The sequence below is a fragment of the Manis pentadactyla genome, chromosome 11, assembly GCF_030020395.1.
Source record: "Manis pentadactyla isolate mManPen7 chromosome 11, mManPen7.hap1, whole genome shotgun sequence".
Lineage (NCBI taxonomy): Eukaryota > Metazoa > Chordata > Mammalia > Pholidota > Manidae > Manis > Manis pentadactyla.
This window is the reverse complement of record NC_080029.1, coordinates 14,204,251-14,226,000: the sequence shown is the minus strand read 5'-3', so window position 1 is coordinate 14,226,000 and position 21,750 is coordinate 14,204,251. Positions and strand designations below refer to the sequence as shown.

The following is a 21,750-nucleotide window of genomic DNA, read 5'->3' as shown; positions in this document are numbered from 1 at the left end:
TCTATTGAAGCAGCCAGTGTTATCTCAACTAATACTTAAATACCCTTGGATATATATAGAAGGAGGTAATATTTTAAAAATAATGACTGTGCTTTTTCTCAATTGCTTTCTGCATGTATGATCTTCACCCTAGTTGCCAAGAGGCATTCATATGTTTCAGAGAATATTAGGATTATTAAAAAAAGAATACAAAGAGAAAGAAGGACGGAAGTTCCTTTTGTAACAGTATAAGCAGAAAAGATACTCTGAAACAGCTAAAAATGCTGTACAAAATACTTCCTCAGAAATAGTTTGTAGTTATGAGCAAACAGGAAAATGAGGCATACTCAGAGCCTATCACCTACACCAGCTTTCACCTTGAAAGCACTTAACAAACTGGGGCAACTTGAGCTCCTCTTTTGGCAACTTAGCAGAGCACAGGTAACAGCAGATAAACTTGGTGGCACTGATAAAGCCAGGAACCGCCAAGATATGAAGAATAACAGGAGGTGCCCTGCTAAAGATAAGACTCCAAATGGCAACCAGAATTGTTGGTCTTAAAAATCAATGCTGAGGAAAGAAAGTTTTTACCAAAATTTGTAACCACAAGACAGCATCACATGGGTTTCAAGTATGAATCAATTATGCAATTGGTCCCCAAAACCTCAGATTGAGAATTTTAAGCCCCTGCTTTCCAGATTGGTGATGACATCAGGCACCTGGTAGAAACAAATGCAAAATCTAGAGAATTCACCTTCAATTCAAACCTCAAAGAATTCTCACTGATAAAGTCTCAAAAAAAATGAGGTCACAATAACATTAAGCAAAACAAAAACCGCAAACACACACATGCATAAGGAAACAAAGCACCATGAACAATAACTAGCAGATACAAGAAAAGAATTGAACAAAGAGTTGAAATTTTAAAATTATCAGACACACATTACAGAATAAATGTTTAAGCAAAAAATAGAAGGTAACAAGTATATAAAATGCAAGTAAGATTAGACAGATAAGATACAGGGAAATGAAGACGACTGAAAAAAAATATCCTGGCTGTAGTACATAAAAATATTATACAGAGAGACAAAAAATATGAAAAAGAGATTAAAACACTGGCAAGACAAACAACCGCTTAACATATACCTAATCTGAAATCCAGAAGTGAAAGAGATACAGAACAGGGACAATACTCTGAAAATCTTCCAGAGATGATAAAAAAATCAATTCACAAATTCACAAAACCCACAAATATCCCAAGCAAAATACATTAAAAAGAAATGCACATCTAGACACTTCATAATAAAATGGCAGAATGTCAAAGACAAAAGAATATCTTAAAAGTAACCATAAGAACAGTCAGAGAAAAAAACACCTTCAAAGATAAGTAGACTTAGTACTGATTTCTCAATAGAGGAAGCCAGAAACCAATGGAACATCTTTTTAACATGTTGAGAGGGACAAAAAAAAAAAAAAATAGAATTTTATACCTAGCAAAACTATATTTTTAGAAAATAGGAAAAATAGAATTTTCCAACTAACAATAACTGAAATAATTTCCCTCAACTGATCCTCAGTAAATGAAATCTAAGAAGAGAAGTGATCCAGGGAGGTGGGTTTGAGGGTGAGGAAGGGAATGATAAGCAAAGAAAGTAGTAATGATAATGTCTAACCTGTTAGGTTAAAAAACACAAGAAAGAACTAAAACACTGGGCAACAGTGGAACCTAATTTGGGGCTGGGGGGAGTGACTCAAGTTAAGTAGTCAAAGGTCTTACATTGTTTGGGAGGAAAGAAAAGATATTAATTATGTTTAGACTTTGATAGGTAAACCTGTTAAACTTTTTTTGAGAGCCATTAAAAGAGTAAGAGTATAAAACTTCCAAACTACTACAGAAGAATATACAAAATAAGAAAGCTCATCAATTCAAAAGAAGGCAAGGAATGAAAGAAAAAGGAATAGAGAGGAGGTAGGACATCAGAAAGGGTAAAATAACATGAAGGAATAAATTGAAATACATCTGTAATCACAATAAATATAAATGGGTTACATATAAATCAGTTAAAAGATATTTACAGATTGCATAAAAACAATATCCAGCTATACGTCACATATAAAAGATATATCTAAAATACTAGGATACAAAGATTTGGGGGAAAAAAAGCTGGAAAAGCAAACAGCAAAAAGTAATGAAAAGGAAGGAAACCATAAATTTAGAAATTGAAATAAAACACTTTAAAACAACTCACAGAACAAATAAAAATTTCTATCAGAAGTTATTTAGAACCAAATAATAATGAAAATGTTACATAACAAAACTGAGAATGAGCTAACTCAGTACTTAGAAGGTAAGTTATAGTTTAAATTTTTATGTTAAACAAAGAAAATTTCAAAAGGTGCCATCTTAGGAAGTTAAAAAAGTGAAATAATAAACACAAAAGAGTAAAAAGGAAAAAAAAAAGGTACAAGCAGAAAATAAAAGAGTACCATGGAGAAAATCTAAGAAACTGGGAGTTTTTTGGAAAACATTGTATGAAACGCAAACAGGCAATTCACAAAAGAAGAAATATACACAACTAAAATTTTAAAGAGATACTCAAACTTATTAACAACCAATTAAAATAACAATGAGATTATTTCACACTTAAACTAAATTGGTAAAACTTTTAAAGTCAGACAATATTAAATGTCGTGATAACATGAAACAACAGAAAAACATATTCACTGTTGGTGGGAGTATAAACTGGTAGACACTTTTGAAGACAATTTGCATTAAAATGCTTAAACCTCATGACCAGAAATTCCATACCTAGACAATTACCCTAGTGGAATGGCTTGCCTTATTTTTGCTGTTCCTGGTTTTTAAGAAACACATTTTAAGCCATCACACACACACACACACACACACACACACACACACACACACACACGCACACACACGTCCATTTATATGAAAATATGGAAAACTATAGTTTCAGGATAAAAAAATATGTGGCAGAACTATAAAGAAAAACAAGGACACCACACACTTCATACCTACTCACATCCTAGTGGCCAGAAGTTTTTGCAATTTTTGGCTGCAAGGGAGTCCAATGTGCTTGTTAGCTGATCCCAGCAAAAATCTGTGGAGAATGCACATAGGTGGGATGCTAGAAGACTCTGCCACAGGCAGAAATTCCACAGCCTTGAAAGTCAGGCTTCGTCCTAGGACAGGATTTTCCACCATTTAATGAGAATCTGGAGGGCCTGGCTAAAAGAATTTACCTGCAGGCAGTAGAAGATGCTGCTCCCCGCCCCCCCCCCCCCACGTTAGGGGCAGTGAAGTCCCTAATGACTCCCCTGTTAGGGGCACTGAAGTCCCTGGAGCGTGTTTTCTCAGTCTACCCTTGCAGCCTAATTAAGCAGAGGGGGCTGTGAGGTGGGGGGTTGGTGGGATGCTGGGACAGCGGGTTGTGTTGAGACGAGAACAATGCACTTGCCTCAGAAAGGCTGTGGCCAGAGAAGGGGACCCTTGCAAAGACCACCAGGCCAGTGGGCTGAGAGGATGTTGCTAAAATAGAGTTTGCTGCTAATGGAAGCTGAGGTGGACCAAGCAGTGCCACACTGGGATTTTTTCATGAAATAGAATAGAAGAGATCAGAGTGCATGAAGTGCAGCAGGAATAGTAACATCTTACCAAATTTATGTTACAGCTTTACATGTTATTTTGTAAAACCCTTTATGTGTCCATCCATGTATACACACATTCATCCATATACACTTACCAGAATCTCATAACACATCTGTACCTTACTGTGGGTCCCTGAAAAGCACTGGACTAGACTATGTGTTCTAAGAGCCACAGACTTCAAGTGCTGGTATAGAACAAGCAGGACAGTGGGCAAGAGACGGAGCGCTGAGAGCCGAGGCCGCCTGCTCAGGGAGCCTGAGGTTGCTTGTCTTCGGTAAGAAATAAAAGGCAAATATGACACATACCATCACAGGCAAAAAAAGGGGACGCATGAAGGAATAGGCATTGTTTTCCCAGGAAGACTGAGAATTATCTTATGGATTTCAGTTTTACAATGGATAGGATCAAAAGTTATTATTCTTTTTCCTGATAATCAATGGGTGGGTGCTGGTGAGGAAGTTTTGCCATGAGACAAATGAATAAATTGCTTTTTGTCTGCGCATCGGAGTTGCAAGCGGGTGAGAATGGCAACCCTCCAACATGTGAAGGGAGGAAGAAGAAGGTTGAGGTCAGGGGACAATATGAACAAAGGCAGGGAAGCTGGAAGGAGCGAGGCAAGTTCAGGGATGAATAAACCCTGACCATTCCATGGGCACTCATGGGCAGGGCCAGATTACAAAATATCCGAAAGGCAGGCAGAGGAGGACAGACCTGGTAAGGTGAGCAATAGGGAGCCACCGTAGGTTCTTAGTGGAAGAAGGACATGACAACAATAACAAAACAATAAAAACAGCGACAATAATTTAAGTTGCAACCACGTGCCAGGCTGTGTGCCCAGTGCTTTTTGGGGACTTCATGACCTTCACAACAATCCTCTCAGGAATTCCTTATTCCTAAGTCTTCCTTCCATATTGCTGAGTCTTAGGTTAGGGTCACACAGTGGGAAGAGGCAAGGTCTGAACACAGAAGTCTAGCTGGGAAGCCCACACTTCTGGAGTGTTTGGGGAGAGAAGTGTCCAGGCGTGCAGAGGAAGGAAAGGCACCAGGAGGGACCGAGCACCCCAAGGTGACCTGCAGGACTCTAGACCAGGAGATGAACAGGGGTGGATTTCCAAGACAGCAGCAAGGAGCTCTGCCGACAAGTGCAATGGGTGAGTATGAACCAAGCGGCAGCCCAAACTTTCCTGCCTGGGGACAAGGACAGTGGCTGTAACAGAGAAAAGCAGCAAGACAAGAACCCTCAAGAGAAGTTGCTGCCTGAATCCAGACTCTCTTCATGCCACTCTCTCGTTCCCATATTTTGGACTGAAAACCTCTCCCGGCATCTTCATTTGGAAGTACAGAGGACCCACTCCAAATGACTGTTCTTCTCAAACATCTCCCAACATAGTTCCAAGACTATGCAAGAGGAGAATGATCTAGAAGCTGCCGATGCCCTGGCCACGACCCTCCAGGCTGTACTCTCAGGGCACACCAGTCCCTCCTTCAACTGCTCCCCACGGCATCAGCATGATGGCTGACACCTGCCCCGCCTGCCTGCAAGCAGACGCAAGCAAGGGCTGAGAATCCACACCTCCCAGGAGCGGTCATCACCAGGACAGAAGGGACGCGTCCGACACAAGCTCTCAGGGTGCCCCGGGGTCCTGAGCGCCACGGCCCACAGTGGTGACCGGCCATCTCCCACTCTTGCCCCCACTCCTGGTGTCACCCTGGGATGGTCTCCCAAGGAAACCAGCCACCCTGGAATCTTAAGTGCAAGATCAGCTTCTAAACTAAAGCATCAGGCGTAGCACCTGGAGGCAGGAGCTCAGGCAGGGCGTCACTTCACTGTGCCTGTATCAGCTTAGAATATGAACTTCACATGAGCCACATGTGGTGATATTTCTAGGTAAGAAGCCCACTGGAGTTAACACACAGCAGGCTGCCTGAGAGTGATTTCTTTACCCTTATATCCCTTTCAGAGGGCACAGTTCCAGGTATGCAGTGGGTGCCCAGTAACTGCTCACTGAATATTCAAATGAGTGGATGATTTGTTTCCCCAAATTGGTGCATGTTTTATCTTTGGCACTTCCCTAGATCAAGTCTTTAAAATGATTTCATACATGTGAAATCTTGAAAGCATACACGTGAAATATGAATGAAATTAGTGCCATCAAGTTCTGATCGTCCACCTTAAGTCTTCAAGAGAATTAGAAAGTGCCAGGCACCCGTTCACCGAAAATGTCCCCATCAGTTCACCACTAGTTCCAACCAGTCACAAATATACTAGGCTTAGTGGGATGCCCAGCTGAAGAATTGTTTAAATTCTTGTAATTCTGCCCTATATTAGCACAACAGCAGAGGTCCCTGCTTACATGAAGTCGAATGGACTCTGCCCCACTTGCTCTGTATAAACCTGTATGGGGTTTGTATGTCTTCGGAGTAGGGGAGCCCCAAAAAGGAGACACCGGACATCCTGCTAACCCGACAACTTAAAACTGTTGTTTTTTATTCATAAAGAAATAAAGGAGGAAGGAGGTGTCGGTGTATTTGCACATACGAGTTTGTTGGTCAGTTCACTGGAATTATAAAGTGAATGCCGCCTAGGAAATCAGTTCCGGGATGTCACCGACAGAAAGACCAAGCGTGCTACTTGGGTAATTCAGGAACGTCATATCCATCCCTGCAGTAAGGGCCTTTCATTCAGCCAAGGAGGTGAATGTGCTCAGGAGTAAATGAAGAAAAATTCCAAAGATGAGGATGAATTATGGAAGATAGTCACTGACAAGGAAACTAGGAAGTTCCTCCCACCACCACTGCCAGCTGTGAGAACGCAGAATGTTGCAAAGCAAATCCTATTTCTTGCCAAAATCACAACAAACATTCCCCACCCTCACCCTGCAATTTTTCCAGAAGACTCCATTTCAAGCATGAAAAGGAAAGTCATCACCCCTGCAATAGAAACAGAGGAATGGTTATAAGTACCCAGTGGGGTGGAAAATGCTTGGGATTTGGAATCAAGGTGCCTTAGAGGGAGATTAGTTTGGTACCAAAGAGTGTGACTTGAGAACACAGTTGACTTAGCTTCTTCACCTGTAAAATGGGACATTAATGCACACTGTCATTACTTAGTAACAGTAGTTAGAGTAGTATATTAATACTAGGTTATTAGAAGAATCAATGAAATAACGTAGGGGTGGCACCTGATAAACAAAAGCCTTTACCACTGTGATGTGATTTTTTTGTATTACCCGATATTGCCAAAGTTAACCACAGCAACTTAATTTCCTTTCCAAGACCATTCTAAATGCTAAATTGAGTCCCATGAAACAACATGACTATCTTAATTTAGAAACATGAATCAACTAGTCATTAAATGGTAATTGTTTTCTTTGTAAAAGCTGCAAAAATGTTAAATTTGCTGAAACGGAAAATTTCAGAGTGTGACAAGTTATCTGAGGTTATCTAAAAACCTAACCTCGTATAATATATTAAAATCCCCTCTTCAGGTAGGACTTGCCGCTATCTGAATGGTAAGCAAGTGACATGTGCCAAGGTAGGGGGCACACACGCCCCATAACATCTGGGGCCTACAGAAGCGACTTCAGCAATGTCCCAGTAACTGGAAAGCATCCTTGAGTTCAGAACCAAAGTCTCCCAGAACATTAGCGTTTAAATGCTCCCTCAAGAGGAACCACTGGCCTATTACCATGAATATGCCTTGGGACAGTTCCACTGGCTTGCTGTGTACACACTCATTCTTCTTGGAAAATGTAGGTGGGAGGAGAAATAAGATAGCTTGAAACAGCCTAAACATGAAGAGCTTTACTCAACACAATTCAACAAATAAACGTTAACCACAATCATTTTCATCCACTACCACAACCAGCTATTTTGTGCTTATATTCGTTTCATCTTTGTAGAGGAAATATTTTCTTAAAAAAGAAAAAGTTCCAGCACAAATTGTTGGATGACCTGTGGCTTCCAGGAACATTGGTTATTTTAATAGCCATCTCTACCCCCACGATGGTAATACAAACACGACAAGCACAGTGGAAGTAATAGGAGAATGTAGAGAGGCCTGTGTCCTTTCTCCTTCTAGAAACTCCCCAGCTGTGCATCCTTCAAGAAACAATGCAGAGAGAGGTTGGCTATGGCCGTAAGAAGCACAATGCTACTACAGTCTGCCTTAAGTCTCTGCGGATTTCTCCTTACCTATGTGCATCAAGTGGTTATTAAATCAAGAGCAAAATTGAAGGGGATTACTCTATCTGCCACCCCTAGAAATCTTAATACTCTCAGCTTTGGGGAAGTAAAAGAAGAGAAATGAGCCCAACTCCAAAAGGGACATTTCAGTAAATCTAATAAAAGAGGAGATAATGTGACTACATTTGACAATATTCAAATATTATCTGTGTGTTATCATTTTACCCAACACTCAGAACACTACTGAGTCTGCCAAGCAGATTATACTGCTTGGCAAACTTTCATTTCATGAATGACACTTAATATGAAATAATTTTCACTGACAAATAGAGTAACACAGTGGTGGAACAGATCCTGAGGTAATAACAATAAATCTATGCATTCTAGTACAATCATAACCAATTAATCTCAAATACCTCCATGCAATGTCCCTATAACTTACCAGAAAAGGAGACCCTGTTTTTTAAGTTATGCCTAATCACTTCCTCTCTCCTTCCCTCCTTATGGACTGAACCAGGGCTTTTTAATACTTAGGGCCCAGTCTAATCTTGCTATACATACATTTTGACTTAATAGAATACATTGTATCACATGCCTTTTTTCTACTTACTAGCCACAAGTGTTCTCTTAAACAGTCAAGGCAGAAGTTCTCAGCTAAGAGGTTTTAGGACTTTTCAAACCATTCCTTTTTCAGAGAATATTTTGTGCGCTTTAGAGGCAGAGGTTTTCACGGTGTCCACAGGGTTCCTAGGATCCTAGGCATGCCCTTAGGCACAGCCCACGGGAACACAGCAGGCTCTGGGGCCCTGGCTGTCGGTCCCCCAAAGCAGCTGTTTTTATATCACTCATATACTAGGGTCTTATGTAAAAATCCATTTGGTGATAAATATAAAACACAAATAATGTCTTGAAAAGCACATGGAAACCAGTCCAACAAATGGACCCCACTCCCCACCCCTTAGGGACTGACACAGTACCCTTCCTTGGAAAGGAGAGTTTATGTGCTTATTTTTCCTTTAAAGAAGCTTGCCCTTGTTTCCTCTTCCAGAATTTGAAACATACATGTGTTGAAACAATTAAATGTATTTATTTACAACATCTAAAAAATAATCTGGGGTTTCACACAATAAATCTTTTTAAGGTTAAGCTTTGTTTTTCTTATATGGACTCTAAATTGGCCTTAGCAACCCCCGCACCCCAATTTCCAACACTCCCCCTATACTAGTTTTTTGCCATTAGCAAAGTAGGCAAATAGCTGACATGTAGTCTTTACGGATTTTTTTCTTATAAGCAAAAAGAATGAAACATCCTCTCTCTCTTTACCTCTCCACAAAACTGGCATTTGGTTGGTATTCTGGACTAATTAGAAATTTGGCATACTCATCAAAAAATGCCAGCTTCAGTGAGTATGTGTATATCTGACAACTGAAAATGAATTGGAATTTTATTGAACATCTTCTTAATTTGTATTGGTAAAATAAGTTGTACATAGTAGTATAATAATCAATTTTTCTAATCCAAAACCAAAAATAAACAAACAGAAATGCCAAGAATCTGGAGTGATTTAATTGCCTCCTCACAAGTCCCTTTAGAAATGAAGTGTTCTGAGTAAACTATTTGACAGACAATGGAGAATGAAGGCAGATTCTAGAAACCAACAAATCCCATTCATTTCCTTCAGTTTGTAAAAACAAGCAACTGACATGTTTCCTGCCAATGAACAGAACTTTCAGATAAGAAAGCTCCCTACAGGAAATCCTTTGCTAAAAGAGAACAGTTGTGCCATTAAACTTAACCTTTTTCACCAAATCCCAATCAGTTAAATAGCTGACAACACCGGATCATGAAATACACACTAAATCACCTCCAAGATCCTATATTGTTTCTAAAGTCAGTATTTCCCATGACAAAGATGCAGGATATTAAATAAATATGCACATACAATTAGGACTCTTTCCACCTCCTCTCTCCCCCCATGCAATCGGTTGATGAAAACAAGGGAAATTTGCTGCTTTTTAAAAAGATCGAAGTGTTAATTAAATAAGATTTAAAACTGACCATTTTCAATTAAGATAAAGCAATACAATGCTATAAATCATCATGACTGGAACAGAGATATTACTGAGTATCAAGAACTTAACATTTAAAGACCACCACTGACAAGATGAGAGAAGTGTAAGAAACGCATTGGCTTTGTGTTTACTAGCTTCAGCGTTGACAGCCAGAGTCAAAATCTAAGAGGTGCTCTCCTTGGTTATTTTTTATGTAGCAAAGCAAAAAGGGGAGGGTCTCCAAACTTTTCTCTTTTATCCTCCTCACGAAACCATTACCAAAATATTGAAAATATTTGCAATCTTGATTTAGGGAACCTCACAATTATCCTGAAAATGAAAGCACTTTTCTCCATCCACAAAAGAGGAAACTTTTCTAAGTTAACCAAATAATATTTGCCATTTCAAAACAGTCCTTATTTCTTTTTAGGAGTTTTCCTCTCCCTGCTCAGCTACTGAGAGAACACCCTCCCTTCTACTAATCAAAGCCCAGACAGTGTCTTCCTTTATTCCTGCCCATGTACCCTTAAGAGCAGGGTTCCAAAATGCCACCTTCTTTGAATTCAATTGCTGCAGTTCAACTTTGAACCCTTACAAACAGAAACTCTTCCTTACACCCTCCTCAGGTGACTTTTCATCCACAGGTAACATTCTAATCTTTACAGCTCTAAAAAGAGTTTTCGTTCTAACAGGAGACATGCAAATCAGTTTGATTCCACAATTAAGTGCTCAAATAATTCTCAGCCTCTCCAAGCAAGCCCAACTAGAGATAGCAAAATGCTAAGTAAGCATGTGTGTTCATCCTTGCTTTTTCCTCACATATTTGCAATAAAAATACAGTTATGAAATCCAGGAGACTGCATTTTTGGCTGTTGATGTAAAATGACCTTGATTTGACAGGCACCATCTCAGGTTTCAACAGATGCTGTGGGAAAGCTTACAGAAGCCAACATGTTCTCCAGGCATCTGTGATGACATGCAGGTTTTTTTTTTTTTTAAGTGGTAGTTATGGTAGTGTATGTGTGTGTTGGGGGGGAGAGTACTCTTCTCAGTTTCCATGACAACCATGTCTCCACTCAGGGGTTATTAGACACCATCCACTTCCTGTGTCTAAATGTTTAAGCCAATCAGAAAAGTGTTTATACGTTTAACAACTTCTGGGATGGTGCTTCTTTAATTGGGGTACCTCAAGGCTCAAGTGAAGATGTCCACCAGCCTTCTGTGTTTTTGTCTTATAGCTATACAATTCCACAATATTTGTTAATTCATATTCTTAGAGGTGAAGAATGCCCTTTTCCTTGGAATGCATTCTCCTCAAACCAGATGCCACAATTTCTTATAATGGTGTGCAAGCTGATTGATTGTTTGCTCTTCACTGCCTTTTTTTCCCCACTGTTGCAGACTTAAATTTAGTGCATGATACATACTAATGCACAAGACACTGAAGAGATCAAAGTAAAGCTAGAGTTAAGCATCCATCTGTGGATGGTACTATTTAAATATTCAGATCAAAAAACAGGAAAAATTATGCTAAGTTGAACAACTTTGCATTCTACAACTCCTGAGGAGAAATCATTGAGAATGTATTGTAAAGCGGTATGTCTATAAATGTAAGCTAGTAGCTGACGTCTGCAAAGAAATTTGTCACCAAAATGGCCTACTTTTTCTGGTGAGAAACAACAAAAAATTAAACATAAAGGTATCTCAAGCAATTGGCACCCGAATTTAAAATCAATCTTGCAGAAATCTGTGCAGGAGAACGCGAATCTGAAATTACAGCACGCTTTTAAAAGAAGGTTTTGGGTGACTGTTTTCATAAGTCTCAATCTAACTGACCAATCAGTGTGAGAGTTAAAGTGAGCCGTAGTCATTCACCCAGTCTTCCAAGCTCTGCACTCTCTGAGCTGCTCTCCTCTCCAAGGCAGAGCTGGCGATCAATGAAAAACGGGGAACAAAAGGCATATAACAGGATGTCTTCCTTAGCTAAGGAAAACGATTCCCTTTTTCCTCAATGAGCCAGTCGCACCCTGCCTACAACAGCAGGAGTTCCCAGCAGACCAGTCCTTTCCAATGAGGCACATTTTACATTTGCAATCATGTGTCCCAACTGCTAACAAATGTGTCACCTTAAGCACATCCTATGACAGAGGGCTCCCCATGCCCAACCAACTGAAACTAATAAATTAAATAAATTAGTAATCGCACAATTAAAAGCTGCCGAGAAAGAATGTGTTTCCCTTCCCCAAATGTCATCCCAGGAGTATAAACAAAGCATGAAAAATAGTCTCCTCAGCCTCCCCAGCCAGTAATTATGGTTTTCTCCTCGAAACATTGTTTCTCCAAAAAGAGAAATATTCCTACTGCCCTCAAAGGAAACTCTCATCTGTATATTAGGACAAGCAGTTACAGTATACGAAGAGGTTTACACTGCCCACAGATTTGACACTGTTTATAATTGATAACAAAACAGTTGCGACAGCAATGCTGTAAACTCTGCCCCAGCCAAACTCCACATTTAACACGTTAGTTCCTTGAAAATAAAAGTAACGCCTGGGGGGCCCACAAAAGTAAAGCCCCAGGAAGTAATTAACAGAATTACATCAATTAGTTGAACATTTTAAAAATTATCCATGTGTCTGCTATTTTTAAATATATATATATATAAGAACTATTCACAAATGTCTGAGAAACTTTTTTTTTTTTTAATGAACTTACTTTTGAGCCAAAACTAATGAAAATATGCAACTTGCCATCCCTGGATCTTTCCCATTTTGGGCTGCATGCTATAAATCAATCTGAAACCAGGTGGAAATACGGGGGCGGACACCTTAAAAAAATCAAAGGGTGCCCCAAAATGCATCAGCCTGAACAGAGGGCTTCTCGTGACAATGCTGAACCAGAGCAGAGGACCAGGAGGCAGGAAATGCGCCCCATTTTCGTTACCTTCGATCACCGACCCCCCCCCAGCTGCTTCTCGCGGCCGCATCAGGGGGCTGCGGCGGCGCTGGACTCGCGGGGGCCCCGCCGCCGGGTCGCGCCGTCTCCCGGCCGAGATGCAGCCGATCGCGGCCGGAACCTCAGCTCCAGCCCCGGCGCCCGCCCGGGGTCGGCGGCGCGGCTCCCACCCGGGCCGGAGCCCCGCTGGGTCCTAGTGCGCGCCGTGCGCCGCGCGCCAGCCCGCCGGCCCGCGCGGCCCCGTCTGCAGCCGGCACGTACCGCAGCGCACGCAGCTCGAGAGCACCATGAATCCCCGGGAAAACCGAAGCACCCGTCGGCACCTCTCCAAACCCGTGCGGATGAACTGGCACGAGATGTGAAAAGAAAAACACTGGCCTCAACTGAACTTACTGAAGGCGGATGTTAATATCCGCAGCCACAGTGTGAAAACAGGGCAGTAACTGGTTTCCGTGGGTTGACCGAGTGCACTTATAATTTTGCATCTTCACAGACGGTAAGAGAGTGTGGGATCAATACAAAGAGATTTCAGAAATATAACGCAGTAAAAAAGGTTGAAAACTGTGTTTGAAACAGTATTTTCCAGTTTTCCCAATGATTTTTTTTCCTAACAGATCCCTTTGGCATTTGCTCTCTTACTTTATCATATGCAATTTTAAATAACAAAGGCCCATATGGCTAAACACGTAGAAATTTGATTTTCAAAAGACCTCAAAAATTGCATCAAAATATGCATTCATATATCTCCTAAGAAATCAACCAGAAAGAATTAATGGTGGCATATGGTGTGCCTCAGAGAGAAAACTTAATTACAAATTAAAACATGCGAAAATTCACAAATTCAGTAAACTGAAAGTAAATGATGATCCTAGATATATACACAAATCAGCTAACGAATGGTTAGGAAAATGTAAGTTTTAGGTTTCTCTTGCAACAGCAGAAAGGGTGTTACATTAACTCCTATAACAGATTCTTCTCATTGTCCCCAAAAGGGCTTTCAGCGACCTCTCAGCGCATTCATTTACTGCAGCCCACCTGGAAGGCAACTTTTAAACTTGTAAGTGTTCATTTAGGAGGACAAATCTATTAGCCCTTAATTCAAAATAAAAGTGCTTTCGTTTGAAAAGCCTGTTTGAAAGGCTTCAAGACTGGGAGCTTTTTTTTAGTCTTTGATATCACCAAGTTTGAAGGTCACAATTCTGTAAAACTGCTAATAACAATGGTGCTGTGGTTTGACACCAAAACGAAAATCAAATATGTGTTTTCTGAGTTCTATTTTTGGAGCCAAAAAGGTCCCTTTGAAAATTACTCTTGCCCTCCTCTTTCCCAATTATAGCTAAATAAATATAATGGGAAAATTTTAGTATTAATTAAACATCAAAGACACCTGTTCTGCTGCCTTATGCCCACACAAAGAACTAGTCGTAATATGTTACACTTGTCGATCTTCAAAGTATTCACACAGACAGCTTATGCGATCGTTACCACACCTCTGTGATAAAACAGACATTATAATTCTCGATTTTCAAATGAGAATGTAAAGGTCCCGATGGGTAAAGTGACTTGTCCAAAATCACACAGCCAGTATGGTGAGGAACTGGGACCCTAGCCTCCAACATTTCCAACAGACCCCAGCTTTTCCAAATGTACCAAGTGGCCTCCCAACTATTTCTCTTTAAGCCCTGTGGAAAATGAAGGTAGGTGTCTGTAGCCATAATTTCTTACTCCTATGAGAACTGTGATTTACCAGAATGGAAGTAAAAAACTAGTTGAAGATATTTTAGTCTCTGCTAAATGAGAAGCTGACTGCTCAGATTTCTGTCATGTGGCTGTCCAGGGCAGACAGAAAACTCTAATTTCTGGGGCTAAGCAAAGCTCCCGTCACCTGTGCATCATTTGCTCTTTATCAGAGACAAAGAACTGACTCTACTTGGCCCGCAGAAGAGTGAGGTTCTTTCAAGTGGAACTTGGTTTTCTACCTGCAGTCCCAGCACTGAAAGTCCTCAAAAAGCCTGGTGTGGAAAAAATGAAGGATGAAGGTTCCTGTGGCCAGGATTCTCCCCTGGCCCTGGTCAGCTAGCTCACTACACACGTGTGGGCAATACGTTGTTATTGACTCTGTATAAAGAGCCCTGTCCAGTGCTCTGGGCGACAGGGTGGCACGGCTGCAGGAGAGCAGAGCAGAGGCTGGAGTGGTGGCAGCGCCGAGGACAGAGACTGAGAAGGCTGCAGGGCCAGAGAGGCCCAGAGGCAGAGACCGGCTTGCTGCACGCAGACTCGCTCTGAGTGGATGGGATTCTAGTGATTGACCTGCTACCGTGGAAATAAAGTTGGGTATAAACCCTTTCACCCCAAGAACGTTCTACTGTCATTTCTTTGGTTACATTGAATCCATAGTGAACTTGCCCGGGGCTGAAACCCATTGGCAAGGCACCCAGGAACCTCAGGTGTTTCGGATACCAACTATCCTATTCGGTCTGGGTTGTCCCTGCCCAGACCAGGCCACAACGAGGGTATTGCCCTGCAGCGCTCCTGCCCCCACAGGAACGTCACCAGTCAGTGCTGTTTGTGGCAGTCCACTTCCTCCTCCCCTCGACTGAAAGGAAATGTAACTTCTCTGATCATGTGTCCCAACCCACCTAAATACCAGCCAGGTTAGGGCTGGGTGACATTTAGCTGAAAAGACAGAAATATTTTATTCTTAAAAATGATTCATCCCTTTTCTCATGCAGCTCATAAGGAAGAGTTGGGCATGGCAGCATCGCTGGACGATGCGGATGACGTTCCCGAGGAACTACTTGCAAGGATCAATGTAAAACTTACTTGATGAATTAATTGGCTATCTGTTGAAAACTCATCCAATCACTTCATAGTCACGCCATCCATGTGGCCTTCCAATGCTGCAAATGCTAGGCTCGAAGTAATCTCAGCACCAATAGGAGGTGATGAGAAGCTGAAAAGAAATGCTTATGGTGAACAAATCCTTAAAGCTAGAGCACACCAGAAGACCTGGTCAAAAAAAACCCGTCATTCATTCTTTCACTCAATTGTGTATATACCTCAAATGTTAAACACCTAATATGAGTAAGGTACTGTTCTAGGCTCTGGCTACAAAAAATAAATAATGCCTGCAAATAACTCCTCACCACATGGAGCCCACGGACAGGCAAACAGTTGCTGAGCAGTGGAATTAAGTGCTGCAGCAGTAAAACCGTGTCACGGGTGCTGTGTGTCCAAATGCTGACTGTCCCAGGCGTGCGCCGGTTTATCTTTAGAGCCATTGCCAGCCATGCCCGCTGCTCTGCCTTGCTAGGCGCAGACTCTTGCAGGTTGAGTTTTACAGACTCCTTGGTCAGTTGACAATTGGCTTGGGGTGGTCAGTGAGAGGCACTGGGGGAAGAACAGAGGGTGTGAGGAAAGCAGAAACCAGAGAATTTCTTTGCCTTCCTCTTGCCTCTGACACCATCTCCAGCGGTCTGGCGGAGGCTTGCGCCAAGTGTTCCCACCCCCGCTTAGGTAACACCACCTCTTCCTGTTACCATTCCAGCTTATGGATGCTAATGGCTTTCTGCTGGAATTAGTCTTTGGGTAACTTCACCGTCCCGTTTGCCTCTCAGAACCTCCATCGCCCGTGTGAACAATCCCCAGCATTAAATTCCTTCTGTGCACATCAGCAAATTCCAGGGGAAGGGCATCTTACAAAAAATACCTGAGCAGTACTCCTCCAAACTATCAAGGTCACCGCAAAGAGGCGCTTAAGGAGACATGACAATTAAATGTATTGTGACAGGCTGAAAGGGATTCTGGGACAGAAAAAGAACATCAGGTAAAAACTAAGGAAATTCAAATAAAGTAAGGATGTTAGTTAATAACAATGTATCAATAATGGTTCCTTGATCATAACAAATGTACCTTACAGGAACATGTCAGATGTTAACAATAGTGGAAACTGGGTGTGAGAATGTGGGCACTCACTCTCGGTACTCTACCTTCTCGATTTTTCTGCAGATTTAAAACTGCTATAAAAAATAAAGTCTAATTTAAATATTGTTCTTCTGTGGTATCCATTGAAGTGATTTTTTTCCCTGCTACAGAAACCTTCTTGCCTCCCTTTCCAAGCAGGGGCTAGGCCTGGTCCAGCAGGTCCCAGGCTTTCTTACAGGCAGTTAGAACAGAGAATTAACAGTCAAGACAACAAGAAACATCCAGCAAGGGATCAAGTAGCTGTGGGAAGCCAGAAAGACATGTGATCTGAAGGCAGAATGTGGTGTGGGGCAAGGCTGATGCAGGATGAGGGCAGCGGGCCGGGGAGCCCGGACCCCGGGGGCACAGGGAGAAGAGGAGGCAGGGAGCAGGGGCATGGGAACAATAAAAGCATCTAGGAGACACCGAGTCACTTTACCTGCATTTTCTCAATTCTAGTCTCCTCACCTTATTAGCAGGTCACTAATTTTATTCCCATTTTTCAGTTGGAAAACTTGCCCAAAGTGTTACATAGATATTTAGGGGCAGAATTATAGCTGAAATCTAAGTCTGTTGGAATCCAAAAGAGGGTCAAGAAATCAGCACGCGAGGCAACCTTGGTAGAAGCATTGAAACTGAGTCTTCAAGGTCAAGTAGGGGTAAAGATATGCAGAGAAGTGGGGCAAAGGCCTGCCCCCAGGGTACATCCAAGTCTGGGCAAAGGCAGGGAGGGAGGAGAAAGTGAGGCAGGTCAGAGGGCTGCACTGAAGCAGTGTGGCTAATAGGAAGGTTTCTAAGGAAGAAATGCCTGTAGACCCCGCTGGAGATGTAGACAGGGGCCAGGGGCCACCCAGGCTTGAACTTCATCATGATTTCCACATGGCAAACCCTTTTATCTCCCTTAGACCTTTGTTCAAATGGCCCCTTCTCAACAACCTTAAATTAATCCTCCCCATCCTGCTCCTCTTCTCCTTTTTCCCCTTGTGCTTACCACCTTCTAACACATTACTAATTCCCTTATTCCTATTATTCACTGTGTGTCTCCTTCCACTACCACCTACACATGCATGTGAATAAAAGTTCTTCAAATCCAGGAATTTTTGTTCTGTTCAGTAGTAATTTCTAAGACCATGAAATGGCATCTGGCCCATAGTAGAATGCTCAATAAATTTTTTTTAATGAATGAATAAATAAAGTATATAAGAAGGTATTTGTTTCAGTCAGCATTCTCAGAGAAACAAAACCGATAGGATGTAAATATATACAGAAATAGATTTATTATATGGAATTGGTTCGAGATTATGGAGTCTAATGGGTCCCAAGTCTGCAGTCAGCAAGCTGGACACCCAGGAGGACCGATGGTGTGGCACCGGTCCACATGCTGGCAGGCTAAAGACCAGGAAAAGCCAGTGTTTCTGTTCTGGCCCAGAGGCAGGAAAGAACTGATATCCCAGCTCAAGGCAGCAGGGCAGGAGGCCTTCCTTCTTACTCAGCCTTTTTGCTCTTTTTGCCTTCAACTGATCGAAAGAGGCCCACCACATTAGGGAGAGCAATCTGCTTTATTCAGTCCACTGATTTTTTTTTTTCACTCTGCTGATTTAAAGGTTAAACTCGTTCAAAGCACCATCGCAGACCATATATAGCTCTGGGGAAGTGTGTTCCCAGCCCAGGGCAAATAAAGTGGTGTGACTGAAATCAGTCTAGGGGAAAGCTAGATTGGGAGAAACCCACTTATTGTTCACGATGCCATTCTTCCCCTTTGGCTGCTGCTTTAGTTCCCGCGTCTCTCCTCACATGGAGCAGTTGCCTCTCTGTCCACCCCTTCCTGGGAGAAACTGTGTGAATGGATCCCAGGCAACTGACAGGGACCACACCAGTTACACAACGGAGAGGAGGACAAAACAGCTTCTCTCCACCCCTTGTCCCAGAGGGTGCAGGAAGAAACGCCTACTGATATGTAAATGGACTAAGGCCACGCAAGAGATTCTGGAAATATTGCAATTTTACCCCACACAGACATAACAAGATATCTCACCAAATATCTGGGTACCCCATGGTCCCATCAAGTTAACACAAAAAGTTTGCTATCACAGTATTGAAAGAGTCTCTGTGTCTCACAAGAATCATTCTAGGACCTGTATGGAGAGTGGTTTAGAAGGGAGCAGTGCAGAGTCAGGGAGACTTATTAGGAGACTATTCATATACCAGTTCAGGCAAGAATCAATGCAGACCTGAAGGATGCCACTGTTGGTGGCTCAGATGGACCTTCAGGACCCATGGACAGCATGTGCTGTTACACACACCAAAGGAACCACAGACACAACTCCAGGAGGAGTCGGTCAGAAGTGCAACGTCCAGAAAGAACAAACTGGATGGCTCTGGTGGGTCCTGGTCACCGAGAAGTCCCCTGCTATAGGCTGGAGACAACAGTCTCTTCTGGCCCCTTGAACTGAAGTAGACAGCAAGGGAAGTAGCCCCGTGGCTCTCTGGGGGATTTTCCATGTCACATGATGGGCCTGGTGTTGCATGGGAGCAGGCAACTCATAGTGTTGGTCCCATCAAGTTGACACATAAAATTTGCTCTGACTCGAGACTCGGCCCTGGGTGGGCCCTTGGCACCGTCCGTGCTGGGCTGATCAGAGTCCTCTGGAACCCGCTAACTGCAGCCAGGGGAAGAGGGCCTCCTTCCGCTCTCGTTGCCAAGCTGTCGGGTGCTGCCAGCAGCCACATCCTCAGCTGGTGGGCTCAGGCGATGGATAGCAACCCAACTATTAGCCCAAGCTGGACATTAAAAACATGATGAAAGCCTGATATAAACTTTGCATTCTCCAAACAAACCTTTTTCTCCTCCATCATCACGAACAGTTTAGAATAAGCTGTATATATAGCCACCGTTTATATACACACCGAGATGCACAGAAATCCCCGAGCTGCTGGCAAGTCCCTGTAAAGCGCTCTAACTTTCTAGATTTCTAGTTGGTATCATGTTATATTGAAAGAAAGGTTTCCGACTTGCTTCTCTGTGTGCTTTAAATTGCAGTCAAGTGCCCCCGCCTTCCCCCCGATGAAGTTACAAAACTTAACATTCTCTATGAAACCAGTAGCCTCACCCTATGACCAACACACACTTAGGAGATGGTGGGATAGCACGTGGCTGGGACGTCATTATTTTTACCCACCACTTTATAAGGGATTTATTGTCTCCCACAGGTGACAGTACTAAATCACTACTATGAATCCATGCTGATCAAAAGGAAGGAACAAAGCTCACATTGCTCCATTTGTATCTTTGATATTTCTCACATTCGCTCCTTCATTGCAGATGGTCCTGTGTTGGCAACAGTGGAAGCTGGGTGGCCTTTCTGCTCCATCTCTATAGGGTCAGTTACAGAACTGGCTGCCATTTGAGTCCTCAGACCCATTTGCTCAACTCTGACTCGGCCCTTTAGTAATCACGTACCCTGGGGTCTGACTCTGAGCAGAGAAGCGATGTAGGCCTTGAGAGGAAAGCTTGGGGCGAACACTGCCAGAAACAGCCCCGTCTGGCACTGGGCCAACCAGCTGGCTGCTGAGCTGAAGGCCTCTCTGTGTCTCCCCAGATCCCTTTGTCCCCCTGGGCTCCCTTTTTCAGCTGTCTTGCTTCAGGTAATCACCGACCCTCTGCAGTTCCCCAGCTCCTTTTATTCCTGCATTTCAGATCACTTTACACCCGTTAATTGAGCCCTGACACACTCAGGAAGAAAAGCAAAAGGCACACGGGATGTTTGCACCACGCTCCTCCCAGCTGCTCTGCCTGGAGAGCCGGCCAGGCCTCGGGCAGCCCCATTCTCACCCGCCAAGGAAGGAGCCGGGAGAACTTCCTGTTCGAGCAAGCAGGGTTGGCAAATCCAGGGCTGAGTTGATTCCACGCATCACAGAAAACCTCCTTTCACTCAGGGCCCCATGTCAGCATTACAGGACAACCTCCTACCTGAGGTCACCAGCACAGTGACCCAGATGACCTTTGGAGGGTGCGTCCTGGGCCAGACTGCCGACTGAGAAATGGTCTCTGTATCACACCTGTGATAAATGACCTTCAGTCTGTCCCAGAGTGGTGATGGTCGCTGTCACGGGCTTTAGAATCAGAGAGGCCTTAATCCACATGCAGGCTCGGCCACCTCCCAGCTGAGCTGTCTTGCAAACATTTCTGGGACTCCTAAGTCTTAGCTGTAACGTGGATATGAAAAGTATCCACCTCCCTCAGTTTCTGGGGATGATGAAATCAGATCATGCATGCAGAATGTTTGGAGCCAAAATTTAAAACATATTTATGTTTGGCACATAAAATGGTAGATTTTACAGCCTTCTTGAGCCATCTCTATATCTATTCTCAGTCCACTTGAGTTAATATAGTTCTGTATTTGTGTTGGATCCTTTAGCTCAAATTAGTACTGATGTTTCTTTTTGAGGAGAAATGGTGGGGAAATCCAAATAAAGTCTGTAGTTTAGTTGACAGCTTGTATCAGTGTCAGTTTCTCACCACATTAACACTGCAGGATGTTGGGTAAGTGGTTTAGAGGAACTCTCCTTTCTTTGCAACAAATGCCCATCTAACAATAACAATAATCTCACTAAAATGCACCAAAATCAGTAACGCCTACATAGTAGGTCTAATACTTCACCTATACTTTTAGTATACTATATAAAAATTCCTCCTGAGAATCCAAAAAATGCCAAGTTTTTTTGTTACCAAAATTCATGTTATCCCTGGTTGTTATCACCACCAAGAAATATTCATTGAGTTTTCTGTGTCTGCAAGGCACCATATTGCACGTTAAAATGGCAAACATTACTGTCAGGGAAAGAAACGTTGCTTGTGTGGAAGTCATTTCAAGGTAGCTGTCTGGGTATAAGATATTTGATAATTTTACCATTCAAGCCCCCCTGTGCTTTCCCTATTTCACAGAA

At 42.6% G+C, this 21,750-nt stretch overlaps 1 protein-coding gene across 6 annotated transcripts in view; it reads right to left on the bottom strand.

The window, feature by feature from the left end:
• The window catches only part of FOXN3 (forkhead box N3), a 408,466-nt gene extending 395,468 nt beyond the window's left edge, over positions 1–12,998 (bottom strand). For 3 of the 6 annotated variants that reach the window (XM_036882252.2, XM_057488225.1, XM_057488228.1), the window contains exon 1: positions 12,829–12,995. The gene's annotated coding sequence lies outside the window, so the exon portion shown is untranslated. Of the gene's footprint in view, positions 1–12,828 lie in introns of all 6 variants that reach the window. The other 3 variants (XM_057488226.1, XM_057488224.1, XM_057488227.1) reach the window with 3 other exon arrangements.
• Positions 12,999–21,750: the final 8,752 nt, after the last annotated feature.